The sequence below is a fragment of the Megalopta genalis genome, chromosome 10, assembly GCF_051020955.1.
Source record: "Megalopta genalis isolate 19385.01 chromosome 10, iyMegGena1_principal, whole genome shotgun sequence".
Taxonomy (NCBI): domain Eukaryota; kingdom Metazoa; phylum Arthropoda; class Insecta; order Hymenoptera; family Halictidae; genus Megalopta; species Megalopta genalis.
Window position 1 is genome coordinate 17,995,948 of NC_135022.1, and position 20,326 is coordinate 18,016,273.

At 43.4% G+C, this 20,326-nt stretch overlaps 1 long non-coding RNA gene across 1 annotated transcript in view; it reads left to right on the forward strand.

Moving 5' to 3' along the window:
• LOC117220093 (uncharacterized) overlaps positions 1–20,326 on the forward strand; it is a 175,128-nt gene that overhangs the window by 139,685 nt on the left and 15,117 nt on the right. The window lies entirely within an intron of this gene.

A 20,326-nucleotide genomic window follows, 5' to 3' on the forward strand; every position in this document is an offset into this window, starting at 1 on the left:
TCTTCATAGTTACTATGATTAGAAGTTTTTCGATTGTAATAATTTCTAAGAAGAAGAAAGATAATTTATATTTATTGTGTGTCTATATTTACTTAAATGTTTAAACACTGTTGAGAAGAAATCAGAATTTTATTCAGACTAAAGAGAACGGCATAGCATTCATATTTAACAGGTTATTACTAGAAATCTCCATCACGTGTCAGACACGTCAAGGCATGGCAAAGGGTTGATGTTCCATATTCGAAACCGAAACAAGTCAGGAAACTCCCAACTACAATTGTACATCCGTAAAAACATTAAACAGTTGAATTACCTTATGAACCCATCTGTTCTTCGAAAAATACCAACCATCCGTAGCATACAGTTTTTTTCGAAAAGTCTGCACTTTCTTTAAAATTGAATATTATATTTTATTTCATTATGATCCACAGCTGGTCACGAAACCTTCCTTCCTTTCTTTCGCATGCCTCGTCAAGTCGAGGCGGTTCGTTTTGCCGGGTTTATTGCCTGCTACAGTCAATCCTTGAGACAAGCGAATTCTCCGCGTGTGTCACTCGAGGGTGCGTGACGTACCTGCGGGTGACCGTTAGTTTGCATGGTCATTTTTCCTTTCCGTACAATTTTTAAATCAATCAATCACGACGATCGTTTCTCTTACTCCAGTCGAAAAATACACGACTCACCATCTCCACTTCGCCTTTACACGCAGAACCCTCAGTTACACGCAGTTTTATTCATTTTTATCTGCTTCGTTAAGTTAAAGTTTTAAAATTATTAAGTGCAATAGTATCGCTCATTCCAATTATTATTCCTATCATTCGTGAAAATCATAGGGAGCCGTGTGAACGTGTTCGATACATAATCACGTGGAAAAATAGTTAAAGCTAGATTTACGGAACTCGAAAAAAATGACAGGTCGCTAATTTTATAATCTGGATCATTCAGATTGCAAACATACATTTATGAGTTATTTATTCAATATATGTGTTACTCTTGCGGCAAATATTACAATAACGCTCGTTAAAAATCGAAATAAATTTTTGCTACTTTTATAAAGTAATACAAAACAGCTGCTTTTAGTGCTCCGTAAATCTAGCATTAAGAACGAAATGCAACTAATAAACGCATTTATGCAAGAAATCATTGTATAAAGAGTTAAGTACATAAATCTTCAAGGTATATTAGCAAGTTGTCAAACGATCGGGTCAAATCCACCCTGAAAATCCACTCTGCGGTCACGAGTGCATAAAATTCACGGTCTGGAACGCTTCTGAATCCCGACCGGGCACTCCTGATTCAAACATCCACCTCAATCGACATATCACAGTCTCATCTTTCCAAGAAATAGAGAGGCTAAAGACCGCAGGCTGATCTCCGGAGAGGCCGAAGACCCCGGAGGTGTTCGTTACCTATTTCACATGGCGAGCAGACACCTGTCAGTTTAAAAAGTCTAAAACACCACGGAAAAGGTGCGCACGTAGCCGGTTTCCATCTTCCGTGCGGTCGAAAGAGCTGCGCGGCCGACTGATGTTGCGTGAGCCGAGAGATCGTCGGGACACCTTACACCTCGACGTAGATGGCCACCCTCGTCCTACACGATGAAATCTTATTCTCCTGGCTCGGCCACGACCACCCCGATCCGCCCGGGGAACCAGAAGATCGTATCGCCGTCGCGATTCCCGATTGCCGCGCGTTCCTCTGTCTTCCCTGGGCCCTCTTATGAGCGACCCTGTCCTTCGACCGGCTCCCGGCCACCGCGAAACTCTATTTCTGATCCCGCGGACAGATCGTTCCCTTTATTTCGCGCTGCATTCTCGCGCAACACCGCTGCATCGCCTCCTTTGTTTCGCCGGCTAACGTCGGACGCATTTGGATCGGACGGAAATGAAAGCGTGCTCGCGCCACTTCGCTCGCGATACATTTCATCCCCCCCGCCCCTCCTCCGCGAACTGCATTCCAGCTTTACATTTCCAATTTTTCTTCTGCATTTTGAATTTGGCTCGGATACAGTCGCGCTACACTCGGTTCAACGGAAAGCCTCGCGTGTTGGTTCTACTTTAGATTGTTTCCAATTAACCCAGTTTTATTCTACTGTGCGTTGCTTGGAAATGTGTAGAAGCGATACTTTCTTTTTATGTATGTATTCATTCGTATACACGGGTAAATACCAATTTTTACAGAAATACAAAAGCGTAATTTATGACGAATGGCGGGGAATCAGTGAATCAAGTAGACAGCTTATAATGTTTTGGATTAAATGTAGTAACGTCGGATGCAAATGTCTCCGTCTTAACACTAGTATTAAAATTCGCAAGAGAAGAAACGCTATGATTGTTGGTCATACCATGCGCAAGTTTATACAGGGAACATAAGATCCGCGATGATTCTTCTTGCATTCAGAAAGAACGTATATCCATTGTCAACATCGATGGATCATAATCGTGGTCCAATCGCAAAAACGGTTGACCCACTCTAGAGGCGATAAAACGATTTATCGTTCGCCAATTTTGTATCTTGTATCTCGCGATCTAGATAAAGTTCGTAGTTAATCGTAAACTTTTGTGCGACCATAAAATTATAAGCATAAATCTTCGGATTCGCAAACGCCACCAATTGATGCCATCAAATTTAGAATGAATGCTTGTAACATATTGTAATTCGAAGTGTAATACAACAGAATAACTGTAAAACGTGTCTCGATACTTGTTAATATTAAACTTAACATTTAATATTGCATGTACTTAATATCGTGTATATTTACAAATTTTCGTGCATATTTTTCATATTTTGCATATTTTTCGGGTATAAATGTCATACGAATTTTGCATATTTATCGTGCATAAACATTCGCGGTCTAATCATTGTATGTAGAACAGTTCGAGAGTAACGCTTTTCTTCTACTCGTTTATTCATTCTCCTTAAAGCTACATCGACTCATTTTCCTCGTAAATGCATAAAATCCGTTTATGTTAATAATCGTAATCTTTTACTGCGATTCCCGAGTCTGTGCTCGAAGCTATCAGCTTACGTTCCAGTACCGGAAAGCGCGTAGTTGCGCGAAGAAGGGAAATTCGAAGCGCGCTATTGAAAACAGCGTTCCCGGAGAAAAATGCGGAATGGTTGTTACCGTAACGGCAGAAAAGTCTCGAAAGCTGTTACTTCTAATTCGAAACCAGAAATGAAAAAGTAAAACCGGAAATCCCATCGAACACGGTAACGCAACGGGCAAACTGTTTTTCGCCGACAGATTTGTTACGACTATCTGGTGCTCGCAATCATTTTTTATTGTTATTCTCGCTATTACGGCGTGCACCGGTCGTCCAATAAATCCCGGCACAATGGCGAGAAAATGCTTCGTCATCGAATACTTCGGAGCACGGCTCTCGATCGCTAAATCATCGTAAAGCGATCATGCTGGATTAGAGTTGCCTCATAACATCGACACGATCCTGCTACGCCTTCTTCCGCGGGGATCTTTGCATAAACTCGATCACGACGTATATATCTTCATCGAGAGACGAGCAACGATCTCTTAAAACTGTATCGATCCCGGTTTCCGCGAACCATCACATCCGTCGCGAGATCATGTCGATTGCGACATCGAGTTCGAATTTCGATCCCCGCGTAAAATTCGTCTGCGAACGTTCCCACCGGTTTTCCATTATTCTACGAGCCAAAAATATATTCGTAAAATTCCCTCGAAAACGCTGCTTTCGTGAGAAACGCGGATTTCTGCGTGACGTCGACTCGCTATTATGACGTCGCAAGTAAAGGCAGCAGCGACGTTCAAGATAAGAAATGATTGCATCGCGAGGTGCGAAAAGCTTTCGGCCGAGTCCATTAGAAAGATACTGCAAATTTTGTAAAGCAAACACTAACGGTCCTGTTCCATCGAGAACCGCTTCGCACACCGTTGTTTCAAAGCTGTCTGTTTAGCATTTTCAAGAAACGCGTCGTTAATTCTTCCATTTATGCGTGCATTTCGAACCGAACTTTGGTTTGAACCTATATTTTGCCTATACCTAAACTCACGAGTTCTCGCACATGCTTGCACGCCTGGTTGAAGCATTTCGAAACGCTGTTCGTGAATGATTAAAGCACAATTTTTCATCGTCCAATCTCGCATGGCGCATTGTTCGCAGGTCCCGAGATACGCGTCGAGCAGTGAAAACCGTTTCACGATGATTACAACGCGAAGATTGGATCTCCTACTCGCATAAAAATTCACAGTCCAATCTTTCCGGCGATATCAGTGATCGTTCGCATTATTCTACATCTAATAGTAAGACGTTCAGACGCGAAAACGTGATTCATCGAGCCGGCTAAACTCCGAAATCGAGCCGTGACTTGAGTAGCGAGCGCGGAACGAAGTTAACGTTTGCATCCCCGGCCGAAACGAATCTCATACGAGATCCCACATGTCTAGCAAAAAAAGAGTACCGAGTTCGCGAATCGACTGGCGAACACGGACCACTGCGAACCGGTCTCTCCCTTCTTTTTTCGGCGAGTTTCCCCCCGCTCGTCCCTCTATCGCGATCCAGCCGATATTCGGAGCACACCACCCCTGCCGGAGGACTGCTCATAAAAAGGTTTCGATCAATTTTTAAGTGGCCGACCGATCGGTTCGGTTTTCTATTTCTCTTTAGGGCCGCTGGAGCGAGCGGGAGAAAGAAGAGGCAACGGAGCCTTCGGACACGTATTTATACGTCGACGAGGCCCCCTCGCCCCCTCGCCACCTCCTCGCTGGCCGTATATCGAGATCTTCGATTCGTGTGTAACGCGACGACTGACTCCGCAGGATCGTGGTCCTCGATACGCTCCGAATAAGCCCCGCTGATTCATTCTTGTACGGCCGTCCGGGGACCGGCGACTTGATCGATGATGATCCAGGATGATTTGTATTGTGTGTAGCCGGCCGCGGTGAATTGAATTTCGGGGAATCCGCGGCCGGTGCACCGTGTTGCCGCGATAAGCCGGCACTTCGAAAGAGGCAAAGATTAGGCGGCATTACGCGCCGCTCGATTAGCTATACCGAATGGCGAGACGCCCACGCTCTTCTGATCCAACGAGTTCGTTCCATCGCGGAGCCACAGCGCCGCGAGATTTCTACGTGGGCTTCTTGCTCCCAAGATTGATCACCGCCTTAATTGACGCGTGCCCCGACAGCCGTGATCTTCGCGCATATCACCTGTTACAGGATCGTCGCTCTTACGGGTTCATCGGGTCCGATCGTTGTCCAGACTTCGAACTATCACTGGGCATTCCTTTCTTTCTTCAATGGTTACAGGATTTTTTTGACGTGCTAGGAACATCTTACTCAGAGAGGATTGTGTTTGTTATGTTGATATTATAACGATGTAGTTTGCATAACATACGGACCTGAAAATTGTATTAATTGAACGATTAATCAAGTTAATTCCGTACAAAGAGAAATAATTGAAAAATCCTTGGAAAGTCTGAAGTTATTGTTCCAGCATATATATTGTACAATAATGAATTTACTAATCTTTATAAGCGGTAATATTTTCTTCGTATCATATCTTTTTTTGTATTAAAGAGTTTCTTCCGTGAATAAATGAATGAATGAAGTGAAATGAAATATTCGCGTATGTAGCATTATTCATGAATATCATGTAAATCAGCAAAGCAATGATTAAATGTGTAACGAGATAATGAACATTAAATTTTGCTCATGATCAAATTATTTCGTTTGAATTTGTGGCATAGAATGTACAGTTGCAATGCCGCCAATGCATACAAATACGACCTCAAAGGGTTCATTGTTTCAATAACCTTCTAATTTTGATATTGTCTACAATTTCATCCACTCATTTTTGTCATAAATATAGGGCGGTCTAGCAAAATTTATCACTCGAATATGAGGCGGTCAAGGGTAATAGTGTCGTAACCCTAATTTTCCTCATTGTGAGAAGCAATGAGAAATATAATGAAATAAAGAATCGAATGTGCATCTGACCCTGTCTCTTACAATTAGTACAACCTATATTCATTGCAGAAACGCCCGCAGTCTAATAACCACATATTTTTCTTCGCATCGGTCGATTTATCTCATCATAAATAAAAAGACGATTAGTTTAGAAAATGTCGTAACTTCGATTATTTCATAAAATCTTCATCCGGTCGTTATCCAGCCAGCGGAAAACGTTATTTGCGGACGTTATTTAATCCTCGGTGAGCATCTCCATCGAAGGATAATTAACGAGGCTCGGGATTACGCAAGTGCTCCGATAAAAATCGGGGAAAACAGGGACACCGGACTGTCTCGAAATGTAATTAATACTTCCTTAGCCGGCGAGAAAGGAAGATCACGCCGCACCGGATCGTAATTAAAACCTGTTCGCCGGTGGGGAGAGGGTAGAGGAAAAAGATCAAGGATCGTTGTAACCCCCGGACGGCGTCGCCGGGGAATGGGATCGAAGAAAGTTTCCTTTTCCGGGGCGAGAAATAGCCCGACCAAAGTCAACCGTGGCACCCTAAACTCCGACGTTAGCCAGAAATAGGTCTGGCCAGGCTGTTGGTGAGCGAGCTGCACGTACACGCTCGTCTTCCGGACAGGTGGCGGTGTGCGCGTGGGGAGCCCCGCGGAACACTTGTTCGCGCTAGATAACTTTCGTTTTCCCCCCCGCCTCGGCCGTTGTTTATCTTATTTACACTGTGTTTCACCATTCGCCGTTTCGAACTTCCCTTCGAACGGATCTCCTTCGTTGCTCGGGCCAATTGAGAGCCGAACCCCCCGCTCCCTCCGTCCCGCCGCGTCCACTTGGAAGTTTCCTCTCCGATTCGAAAATCAATTAGCGGGCAGATTCAGTTTCCATGTAAGAAGAAGGCGTATCGCGGCGACAGCGCGATCTTCGTGGCCTCGGCGGAGCCTCGGCGTCGGCCCGGCGAGAATCACGGCGAAAAAGAAGTTTTAATTAAAGCTAGGATAAGAGTTTAATCGAGCAAAAGGGATTAATTGCCCCGTGGGGCGAGGCGGTCAGGGGGGAACGAGTTGCCGAGGCGCAACCGCCGAGGGTCAAAGAGAGACCACGTCCTCCCGCGATACTCCTCGATGATTCCGCGGGTTCTCGAGTGCCTCGAGTCGGACCAGTGGCACCCTCCCCGTAAATACTCGCGTCGAATGCTTCTCTGAAAGCCCTTTTTCGTTCGGCAAACAAAACCGCGCCGCCTATCGATACTCGCCCCGATGGGAATCGATGTTATTAAAAGCTACCCGGCTCGTCTACCGGTTACGCATCAGTCACCGGTTCACCGTCATACCAAGACCTTTCGATTCGTCTAATGAACCTAGCCAACAGGCTTCTAATCGATTCGAACTCGAATTCAAAGGGGAATGATTTTTGGTCTCTTATCAACGGAACGAGTCAGCCTGTTAAATGTCTAATTCAGGGTCAGATTTTATTGACTGGGTAATTCGATGTTTCGCATATTTACCGACTCGTTGGACATTTCGAAAGCTAGGCAAACGTAGCGTTGTCGATCAGCAGATCATGCATCTCTTCATAGAGGTAGAAGATTGAAATGGGTTACATACTTCAGTGTTATTCATGTCCCCGATGAAAATCTGTCAGCGAAATATTGGAAAATCTGATATGTTTCCCTAAAATGATTGCGATCATCGAATGAGATGTAAAGGTCAGAAAATGAGTTATATTCGGTTTTCTGACAAAGCTGTACCTGTCAACAAAATATTGGACAATCTGACGTGCTTCCAAAAAATGATAGCTATCACCAATGAAATGTAGAAGTCAAAGAATTGTCGAACAACGGATTATGGACGTCTGCGCAGAAACAGAGGATTGGTATGCAGTGCCTGATTGATATTCTCTGATGAAGATCTGACAGCAAAACATTGGAAAACCTGATATGCTTCCAAAAAATGATAGTGATCACCAATGACGTGTAAAAGTTAGATAACTGTCGACCACTGGAAATAGCGTGGATGTCTCAATTTCTGTGCCTTTATACTTACTTTATAATACTACTCAAGCTCGCCAGAACTGCTGTAGCATCGATCGAAAAATATTTACTACGTAACAGATAGACAATGCAATACCTTTCAAATTATAGATTATTAAATTATAGATTAATAAGTATAGATTATATAAGTATATAGATTATTATAGTATATATATATATATATATATATATATATATATATATATATATATATATATATATATATCTTATATAGATATATATATACATAGATATATAGTATATATCTTATATAGATTATATAAGTATATATAAGTATAGATTATAAAGCTTTTCTTTTCCTATGCGTTTTGAATTCGGGGACACAGAAATTGGGATATCTATCTTTTATTTGCGTCCGTCACGCAAGAAGTTAGTATACTCGACGATGACGATATTAGCGAGCCCCTTAGTAGCAGAGAACGGTGAATATAAAATGCAGCGAAGGGTGTAAGAGACGAAGATGCAACAGTGCTAGTTCGGAGTTCCTAGAAAATTCGCAACCGTCTGTAATCACAGCGATCTGGCGGCGGCGACCCCGTAACGAACACAGAGTCGATACGACAGCCAATTTATAGAGTGGTCGTTATACACGCGCAAGGACTGTGTCCTCTCGAAATATCATCTATTCGACGTCCCTCGGAGCGTATAAAGTGCTGCGTGTTCCCATTTGGCAAAATAACGAATGCGTGGGAAAAACTGCGCGGGTACATGGTACATCGATTCTCTCGTAGTTTTCGACTAAAAAAAAGAAGAGCGAGAGCGAGGTAGTAGAAGAGAGCGAGAACTGCCAAGTCCGTGGCAACGCATTCGGCATGAACCACGAAGAGAGAGAGTTGCGGATCGGTCAGCCTCGGTGACACTTCTCGGACCGCTTTTAACGGGTCGTATAACAGCGTCGATCTATGACGCCCAGAAATTTTTGGCCGCGGGACATCGCGCGGTATAATGTGTCAGACAATAGCGTGCTTTACGGCGATTTGATTTACATCGGATTTTTCGCAGTGTTTTCAGTCGGAACGAAAAAATCCGCGCGTTCGCGCGTGCTTCGATGGACGACCACCACGCACGGCCCATCGGTGTTTGTCAAACAAGCCTGTCATTGTCGATGCGACACGAAAGTAAAGTGTATAAAACGAATACCGTGTCACCACCGCGAACACCTGGTCAGATCCATACTGCGTCCGTATTCTTTCATTTTCGACGCCTGGGAAAACATTTCGAAGCCGACTCGGCTCGCCTGTTCCCAGAGAATCCCCTGCGCCGTGGAAAATGCATGAATGACACTTCGTTGATTCGATAGACCTCGTTTGGAACCATTGCGGTTGTGGGGTCCGCGCGGACCCGTGATATGCATTGTATAATTGGATAATTTCTGGGAATTCGTAAAATTTAATTACATTGAAACGCTGTTTGGATCTTCAGTTTCTTTACGGAGGCTACTTACGGCATTTTCTAAGTCTCTAATGATTGTAAATAATGAAAGTGTGTGTGATTGTGAAAGGGTTCGTCGGATTGATTCTTTGTGACCCGAATTATGGTACAACTTATTAGCTATCCGCAGCTTTCAAATTTTCTAGACTATTTTGTGAACGTCAGGATGAAAAGCTTTTATGATAAAAGCGGAATGGTTATTAATATTGCAAAGAGAAAGTTCTCAAGCTCGAAAGATCGAAGACAGAGCGCTGTCTTTCCTAAATTAAAACGGAACCGAAGAATAAAATACCAGCTGCACCGAAATTCCCGAATTAAGGAAGTACGTACCTCCAGCTGTATCCAAAGTTTCTGGCGGCTAATTTAATATAAAATGGCCGCCACCTTCGCCGACCTTTCCAAGGATTAACACCTAAGAGAGGGAAAAATTCTGAAGAAATCTCTAACTTAGCATCGGCTGAAGCCGTTTACGTGTTCCGTAGCAGGATAGCGGAAAAATAAAAGGCACGACGACGACTGGAGGGGAGGGGGGGGGGGCGAAGGGTACGGGGCAGGGAATCGCTGGTCTGAAAGTAATTGCCAATCAGTCCGCGACTGTCTTTCAATATTGGAACACTCGGCAGTATTTACAATTTATTGAAAGATCGAGACGCTGGCAGACGTCAAGCCCAAAGGGTTCCGCGGGGGAAAGAAAATTGAAAACCTCCGGCTAGGAGGCCGGGGTATCGGAATTTAAAGGACAATCGTATCGCGACTTCGACGACGAGTTCCCTCCCCCCTTTCTCCAGCCCTGCCTCCGGGCGCTTGAATTTCAAAATATAATTTCGTTAGACTCGAGTCGATTTCCGGGGGCAGGACAACCTCGGTCGCCCTCGCGCGTTTTCTTTCGAGTTTGCACAAGGGACTGAAATAAATGGGTATCATAGCTCGGCCGCGCTCCTACCGCAATTTTAAAGAGGTGACGCAGTACAATTTCGCTGTACAGGACGATAAAATATTTTTGAAGTAAGTTTTGTGATTCCCGTCTCGATAGGAGCTGTTTAAAGGAAAACTGGCGTAAGGCACTTTTTCGCTGGGTTGATCTAACTAGTTAGCTGTGACGAGTATACTCGTCACGGAGAAATGACAATATTTCGTGACATGACGTGCGTAAGAAGTAGCGACCATTGGCTATTTAAATTGTAATTTTAAGGAAAATTCTCAAATTTCAAGATGTTCAGAATATTTCGAGGCCAATCCTGCACGAAGTTGTTTACATTGATAAAAAATAAAATTAGAAAAGAATCACGGTATTGGTGTTCGACGTGCAAAGTGCCATTATGTATTGTTCCTTGCTTTGCTAAATACCACTTTCTCTATAACAACAATTTGAATTTGTTAACTTTTATAAGTATTCGATTATCCTTGGGTTTTTCGTTTATTATGTACATGGTATATGTTAACGTCAAGTGAATAAGTAAATATTAGTAATAAAATTGTTAATTTTATCAAATAAAACCGTCTTTTTGATCCAATATTTTAACAGCGACTCTTACATTGTGTTCGACGAGTATACTCGTCATCGCTTGATTCTCGCGACACATATAGGTGCGCGCTCTGAAATGGAGGCGCCACAGCTAACTGGATAATTGCAAGCTTAACCTTCATTTTATTCCGTGTAGAAGTGAACGAATAAAAAAAATCATCCACTAGAATAGCGTACAAAACTTAAAATTCATCTTCCAACTGCTTTCAACAACTCTTATGTTCTAACTCGTTGTCGTATCATTCAGGACTTAAAATGAGATGTCAAGTACGATGTTCGAGTTTGAAGTGTCAAGTAGCGCTAATCAGCGCCCTTTGTGTACACTGGTAAAGGCGTTGAAATTGAGATCGTAAAAGTGCCGTAATTTTTTTGAGACAGGTAGTAAAAAGATGTACGAAAAATTATTGACATTCGCAAGAAATGAGTTAAGAACAATCTCTTACGTCAGTAGTGTTTGATTTTCCATTCAGAATTTTGCATTTTCGATAACATATTCAACCGCGATAAAAAGAAGGGCGACGATTTCTGTAAAAATCAAAAAATTTTAAAATCATAAGAAGTTACAAATCGCGGCCAACTTTCTGGGAAAAGGCAGGTACTATTGTGCGACGGCGAACAACAACCGCGTTTTCGACGCGGCGTTTTCGGCGACGCAGCGCGAGGCAGGATCGAACTGTCCGCCATCGGAAATGAGACAACCACTTTCCTCGAGAAGCTGTTCTTCCCCGGAAGATTGACCGTAGAACGTGAACGCCCCCGATTGCGCAGATCGATCGCGAAATTATTCGGAAACTATGATCCTCGCTGAGGTTCGATCCGTAAAATTTTACTGCCCGGAGAAGTTGGAACTTGAGGAGGCGGTTTCGAGTAAGAGGTTTAAAATGTCGACTGTTTTCCGCGGGAATCGAAAGAGGAATGTTTAGAGAATTTGCTCGTCAAATTTCGCTGTCGGATACGTGAACATAAGGAGGCTACGGGCTGTTTGGACCGCGTTGTTCGAAGCATCTCGTTTTCTTAATTTCTGTCTTAAATCGAATTATTCGATTGACGGATCAATTTGAAATCTGTTCTTTATTAACTGACGTGACGCAAGTGTCCATTCATTATTCTCTATGTACTTGTACGTCGTTAACACGTTCCGTGCCACGTGTACCATCGATGGTACACGCTTGCATGTTTATTTAGTGAACTGAACAAATTGTTTACAAGAAATTTAGAACCGAAGAATCAATTTCCACCGCAAGAATGGGCGTTGATAAGTTTTTGTTACGTTGTTATGTGTACGAGAATTAATAATTGCACGTAATACATCAAGTTTTAGTAAAATATCAAAGTGTGAAGATTCGAGTAAAAAAAGCTCGGCACGGAACGTGTTAAGGGTTCTGTCGACCGATCCGTTTGAAAAATAACTTTCTGGTACACTATTTATCACGTCTGTAAGAAATAAAAAACACGAAGTCATTCGAAATTTTCCGCTACTAGGATTGGCTTCAATTCTGACCAATCGAATCACAGTACGCCTGTACCCGGCGTCGTTCGTTCTTATTGCAATAAGTTCCTGTAAACACGTAGCCGGTGCCCGTTCGTGGCTCGTCTCGTTAAAGTCGTCCGCGAGGAACAAAGCGAAAAAGACGAGCTGCGGTGGGCTCGCGTGCTGGAATTTTTTACTCGTGTTCGATGCCGATTGATGCGAGTCAGACCACGGGGATGCGAAGAATGGGGGCCTCGTTTTTGTTCGAGTCTGCGCGCCACCGCACCGCCTACGGATTCCGGCGGGTCTGCTTCGGGCCTCGGGCCCCGTTCGATTCGAATCGATTTCTCGCCGCTATTCGGAGTTGCGCTTCGATTTTTCCGTTCTTTTCCCTTGCATATAGAATAGTGCACCATGAATGTCCTTGATACCCTTCTGCATCGATACAACATTGATATCGCGTACAACACATGCAGCACATTCGAGTTTTATTGTTTGCTCTTTCGTTTGTCTTCGCGTAAAATTGTGATAGAGTTTGGGGACAATTCTTTCGACCCTTTGTATCAGAAATATTTTCCTCGGACAACTAGACAACTAGATTATTTATTTATTTATTTATTTATTTATTTATTCATTTATACACGGAGAAACGCTTTAGAACAAAAATAAAGTAACAGAATATATTTTAACAAAATAAGAATTTTACAAAAGAAAATACCATCGCTCATAATGGTTAGTAAAAATAATTATTGTACAATATGCTACAACGATAAATTTTAGACTTCCCAGGGATTGTTCAACTGAATGAACAACTGAAACACGAATATAATATATCTGGATTGTTTGTTACGTAAATCAGTGAATTATGACGCCGTCAATAAATCGACATCCGTCCTCGAATGGTTAAATGAAAGCGACCCGAGAATCTCAGAAAATCCGCGAAAACTCTATTACCTTGCACGAAATGTTTTCGCAAAGCCGAAAAATACCAATGACATTCACGGTGTACAAAAACACCGTCCCCACACATAAATATTTTCATTTATACCCTGGCCGGGACGAATCGCTGGGAACGGTGCGTCGCATTAATTGAAACGCTGGCAAATCGTTTTCGACGGCCGTTCGACGAACACGAGGACACTTGAAAGATACGTCCGGTTTCGAATTACCGAGGGGGTTCCGTCGAAAAAAAAGCTGAAAAAACCGGGAAAACATTGTTAAATAGAGCCGCGCGGAATATCATTCGATCCGTGTTTGTTGAACGCCGAGGCTATCGGCGCTCGGTCGTTTCGAAAGCATCGGGATCGAAAAAAAAAGGAACGCGGTTCCACGATTTCCTTCGATTCGCGCGAGCTATGGGGGGGAATCAGGACCACGGGGGACGACGTCGCGACGCGAGATTTTTTTGCCGTCGGCCATTCTAGATTGTTAATTTGTCGCGTAGGATCGACGTCGAATGCAACTATACGAGCGTACATGATCTGGTTTCAATGGGACGGGGGAGCTCTTTCAAGCTGCACCGGCACAACCTGAACGACATTTAACCGGAAACTTGATATCGGTGGACATTCACCGCTGCGAGCGCTTTCAATTGATCGTGCCCTACACGACAATGAGGATCAACAACGTCGAAGAACCGTGGACCGCCGAGCACGGTGGTAGTAAGCACCGCTCCGGCCCCCCCGAACAAACCAAGTAGAACTCGCCTCGCCTTTGTGCGACGCTGGCCTCGGAGATCCCGGCCACCACCGGCGGATAGAAGCGTTTCTGCAAAATTTTCAACCGCCCTAACTATCATCGTTGCCGTATCGGTTCGCGAAAGCGGCTCCCTTACCGCCCGGTAATCTCGTTCCCCCTTTTAATCTCCTTTCCCCAGCTTCTCCCTGCGACAGTCTTCTGGAGATCGATAATTGACTGCGGAGCATTTTTTAATCAATTTTTCACTCACGATGTTAACGTAATTTGCTCGAGAGAGAGAGAGAGAAGAGTTTTGGGCACTGTGACCGCGGCTCTGGTAACGAGAAAATGCTGTTTCATTACAACTTAATCTTTGAGTAGCAAATCAAAATGTTGAATGTTGTTGGACAAACGGCTACTCCAAGCGTTTTATTCCGATATACGAGGCACAACTGTAAAAGCGAGACGAAAGGCACGAATAATCGTATCTCCTCCTCCCAAATTGTCCATTTTTGTGCGCAATCTGAACGCGAATTAGGGAGAAATTATTAGGTCTACCGGAAAGTTCTGTCTGATAATGTCATTGCAAATTTCAATAGATATGCACATATTCATTTGAGACATATATTTTTGAAAAATGTTGCTCACGAATTGCCATCACGCTGGCAAGAGGTCATAAGTAACGACGGAAACTATATTGTACAATAAATATTGCTAAATTTATGAAAAATCTATTATTTCCTTTCATTTCTCAAACGTACAGAACTTTCCGGTAGACCTAATACTTACTGTATGCAGCGATAATTTTTTGCAGCTTATTCTTGTAAAAGATTTTGGCGAAAAGTGATTTGAAACTACAACGTTTAAACGTAAATTTGAGGCTTAATTGTTTAAAGTATTTTATATAAATTCTTTCCACGGAACGTTGATCGCGTCGTAAGAAATTGTACGAAGAACGGTATCGCAATATTTTGTCAGTGACGTTATAAATTATTGAAGGAAATGTAGAAATGGATACCTGGTTTTACACGGAAGGGTTAAGGCACAAGAATGATTTTCATCACCCGGTGTTTTAATGTCGTTTAAGACGAGAGATTAGTTCGTTTCCGGAGACACAGAGCGATAAGTATTTCAGTTCTGATTCATTCTGCGTTTCCTGTAATTATTAATCGTTTGAGTCCCAAGCAGCGCGATCGCGCTGTTCAGATCTTGTATCGCGATCAAACTTTAGTGACGCACGTACATCGCGTAGCTACTCTTTTTTTCATGTTTTTTCTTTTTGTTTTGTTTGTCAATCTTGACGAGCGCTATCGCGCCGCTTGGTTCTCTTCGCAACCAATTAAGACAAGCGCTATTACGCTGTTCGCCACTTTTCGACCGTGTTTGCTGAATAACCCCTGGGACTGAAACGGTTAATGAACGGATCTTTTGTGCAGAGGAAGAATTGTCCTACGCGAACGTTGCGATATTTTAACAGGATTTCGAAATTCTACAACTGCTTTATCTGTGTTCGTAGGTGGATAAAATCAGCAATCTATTAAGATCGTGGAATAATTTAATACTTTAAGTAACAGCACCGTAGCTTTAGATCCACATGTTCGCAATCGTAATTTCTCTTATCTCTGGCACGAATCTGATACTGTCAGAAACGACGATCGATACTCTTCGGCAAATTATTTGCAGTTCCTTAAGTTTGTTGACTCAGCAAGCATATCTCCGTTTCCATCGGTACGGCGAAGTGATTTCAAAGTTCTAGCACACATGCGGCCGTAGTTTCAATTAATTCGTCATTAGAAAGGATAACAGTAGCTCCTGGTAACAATAACACGGTCTAATTGCAGATTTCTCAGAAGGGGATTGCGGTTCGAACTAAATCCGGGGTTCAACGCTGTTGCTAAACTAACCGGAAGACGATACGCGTATCTGACTCATAGAAAAATTCGTTTAAAGAACCTCGTGAGCTCGACGAGGCTCGTCATTCAGCTATCGATAAGGCAAGATTGCAGCAAGGCCAGCGAATCGTGACGTGAAACACGCTTTTAAAGTCGCGATACCTGGAGTGTAATTGTTAATGGTAACGCGTGAATCATCAGGTAGCTTCATACTTCCCGGAATTCAAATGGTATCTCGCAGTTGGAATTGGAACTTCCAGCTTTTCTCAGACGTATGCTCGCTACGTGAATCTGTTTGTTTCTACTGCACAGCCCAAGTATTTACGCCCCTACACATAAACCGAGCGAAAAGGAAACTTCTGGGAATCGGTGACAACTTGCGCCACTCTGGCGGACGTGTTGAACCCACGTGTTCGGGACCTTTCTGTATATCTTATTCTCCCCTTTCCATATGAACTTTTTTTAATAGCGTCACAAGTCTTGGAGCCGCTTGCCTCCCGCGTCTCCATCTGTCAGATGGAGACAAATCTTACGATTTCAAATTGGTAGAGCTCTTTCTTCCCATCGTGCACTGCTCATTGTCTTCAATCGTTCAGATTTGCGTGTCTTTGTGTTAATTTTTACACAAGAATCGAAGAGTGGTTCTTTCAGAGTTTAAATGAATCAAACGATTTTCTCTTATAATTCACCAAACTTGAGTTTTGCGTTAAACATTGCGTTTTAGACGGTCATACAGCGACAATACATGAAATTCGGAGTTTAATCAGAATACACGACGAATGGGATTTAAGAAATGACTGTCACGTTGTTGGAAGTCAAATTCTTCCGAAACTTCGTCAATTTTTTGTGTCACACGATTCGGCTTTAAGAAATCCTGCTCATCGTGCCGAGCCTCCGGAAAAACGACTCGCAAGAGATAGACTGTTGTCACTCGGTCATTTCTTAACACTATGCCGTCCGCAGATTTCAGATATGATTCTTTTGTTTGACGCCGGCATAATAGCTCGGAAATTTTAGATTAAAAAAAAAATTTCGAAGGTGGCGGTAATATAAATTCCTAAAATTAAGATACGTCATACAAGAATTTTCGTACTTAATTCTTAGTTAAATAAGCACAATGCTATAGTTAGTTTGCCGCCTTTTAACACCCAAGAAATATAGTTCAAATGTTATTTCAGTTTTTTAAAATGGCACCAAAGTGGTACTACCGGCATACAAAACAGATAGTTTTTGCATGGCACCAGCGTGGTGCCACTGGACGGCATGGTGTTAAGATTCTGCTGCAGAAAAATAACCACAAATTGTCCAATCCGCGTGCTTTTAACCGAGGTAATAGTTTAAAAAATGAAGCCAACACAGTTTTCCCAGAAAAAATTCCTGAAACCACCGAGTTCTCTAGCGTCGAATGCATCAGCTTGTAGATTTGAAGAAACCAGTGACGATGCAATTCGAGGTCGGGGAAGACCGGATGATTCCGCGTCGACTTATCAGACACGCCACTGATAACGTTATCGTCAGCTGCGTGCACTCGCGAACGTTGGGCCGCGAAGATCATCGATCGGCCATCCGATTTTTCGCCGTAGCCCGCGGTACGGGAACAACGTTCGCGCTGCTGTCGGTCAGGAAATGTTAAATCACTTTGAATATTCAAGCCGTGTACCGATACGATTCGTAATTCCCCGTATCCGGTCCGGGCTGGCCAGGTTCGGTTCCAGCGGCCACGCCGGCACGGCACGGCCGGCCGATCGATAAGCTTTCATTATTATTTACTTCGGCGGATTGATCTCGCGCCTGGGATTTTTCTGGCGGCGAGCAAACCGCCCGGCGCGGCGCCCGGTAAATATCGAATCGCGTTCGGCGCCGGCCGCGGACACATTTTTTTTTCTTTCTCTGTCCGCCCACAGTGGCCGCGATCGAACCGATCGACGGGCACAGATCTCGCTCGTATTTGCTTATTGCAACCGGACCCGGGGATCGTGGCGAATGCATTTAAGCGGGGCTTTCGGAACAAGGGACGCCCGCGACGAAAGATTGTTTAGGATCCCCGGGCACGTACAAGAGTATCGGACTTCGTTGCCACTGTCTACACAACCACATACCTGCATGGTCCATTGTAGCTGCCTCGGCGGACAGAATCGACGAAACGCGAAGCGGTATTGCGGGTTTTTCGAACTTTCTTCCCGGTCCTAATTTCGAGCACTGTGAAACTCACGGCCGGTTGTAACGACGCATCGATCGGTTCATGATTGGAGTTGATAAAAACCGGGGCACAGAATCTATTCTAGACGCAACTTTATTTCGCCGCAACGGAAGGTGAAAAATTCTAGCGAAATTCGCCTCGTCGTTGAACCTTAACGACGATGAAAATGATTTTCGCGTCAAATTTCTATCGATTCGAGTCGCTTCTGCGATTTCGTGCAAGTTTTTTCGTTTTTTTCATTTTCGTAGAAACGATCGCGTGGAACAGTTCGCACGTAATCGTTTCGGATTAATAGTTTTGTAAAACGCGGCACGACGGAAGACGAGAGTTAAAAATATTTGTGAAATGTGTAGCGTGTTTCAGCTGCGAGTCGGCAAAGGCACTTTTTTCAAAATTCCAAATTGAGTATTTCAACTGTCCAATAAACCAAGATTGAGTTTACCAATGCTGCTGTTTGATATGAAAGAATCGAAAGTGCTTCGAAACTGTCGATATTTTATTAAAAAAAAAAAAAAAAAAAAAGTGGAACCAGGAAACGAAAACTGGAGTCGCGAAACGTCACGATTTAAGGGGTGACCTAATATGAAAGCAGATGAAGGGAGGGAGGGAGGCGTTCCCGAGGCACAGGATGTAGAATTTGGCAGTAATTTTGAAGGAAGGCGCGAGTAACGTCGCCCGATCGCGACCGGACAACGCAAATGGAGTTGTTAAATAAAATTTGCAACGGCCATGGTCCCGATGTCGGCGTTGGCCATAGGTCACGCTAACGGTACCATTACGGGGCGAACGACGACGCGGCCGGCATCATAACCGTCGGCTCTAAAATCTCGCCGCCCCCTCGGACGATATTGTTAAAGTTTCTACGACTTACAAGAATACCCGCGGAGATATACGTGTCACGTATAAACGGTCCTATAAACGCGGCATCAATGGAACATTTTCGTCGCGGAAACGGCCGTGTCCTAAAATTCCCAGCGTCGACGACGGCGAAGACGACGGCGTCGAGGACGGTGCGCCCTCGTCGTCGCCCGACCGGCTCGAGTCGCGTTTCAAATCCAAACGACCGTCGCGAACGAGACCGACGAAAGTTCAACGAAATCTGAAGAGACCACTCTCTCCTCCCGCGTTCCCTCGGCCCGGACCCGGTAGGCTGCGGCCGCGAGAAAGAATTTCACTTTATATGTATACGTAGGAGGCCTCGATCTAACGGAGAGAGCACAGTCGAACGAGCTTCCAAAGAGGAAGTCTCTCACAATAGCGTCGCACGGGAAAAAGTCTCGAATTACCGTAGACGTTCGACCACAGGTTCGATACGGAGGTGGTCGAGACGCACAGTGGTCTCAAATCACGGAAACGTGATCATAATCTAAAGACGACCCGGATTTAATTGAAAATGCGTGATTGAATGTTTTCATGGCCGTTGATTACGCGTGTGGACTCAAAATTTCAAGAAACAAAGTGACGGATTCATTACTAATCTTACTAATTATTTTAAAATATTTTCCTTTCTATTTCATCTTCAATTATTTTAAATAATTTGAACTAAATTAGAAGAACGAATGATCTATAAATTTCAATATGTTGTTTATGTGTCTGCCTTACAAAACTTTCCAAAACTCGTACAACTTTTCTCTGAAACACTTTTAAGCATCATTCGTCACATTCGAAAGAAACATGTTGAAAACTACTAACATGAATACCTTACATTACACAAAATAGCGATACTGCAAGATAAAAATATAAATTAAAAGTACTAACAAGAATTTTGATGAGATGTTGAGGTATATACAACTTTTTCTCTACATCTTTACAATTTATGCGTAGCGCGCACCTTATCTTGTTACTAACTTACATGTGCGATGGTTAACAATTTTTTAAACGCTGCTACTAAAATATATTCTACTTTCCCAAACATCATCGCTGTCACAGAATTGAGTGAAATATTTTCTGAGGGAAGTTACAGGAGTTATTCCGAATAAGTCACGCTTGTGCTGATTTTCATGACAATTGTTTAACCGAAGCTTCCGCCGCAATTGTCGTCCGAATACAAAAATGTAACCATTTTCTCCAACGTCCTACCACGCGAACATCAATAAGGCGTATAAAATAACCAACGATAAAATTCATTT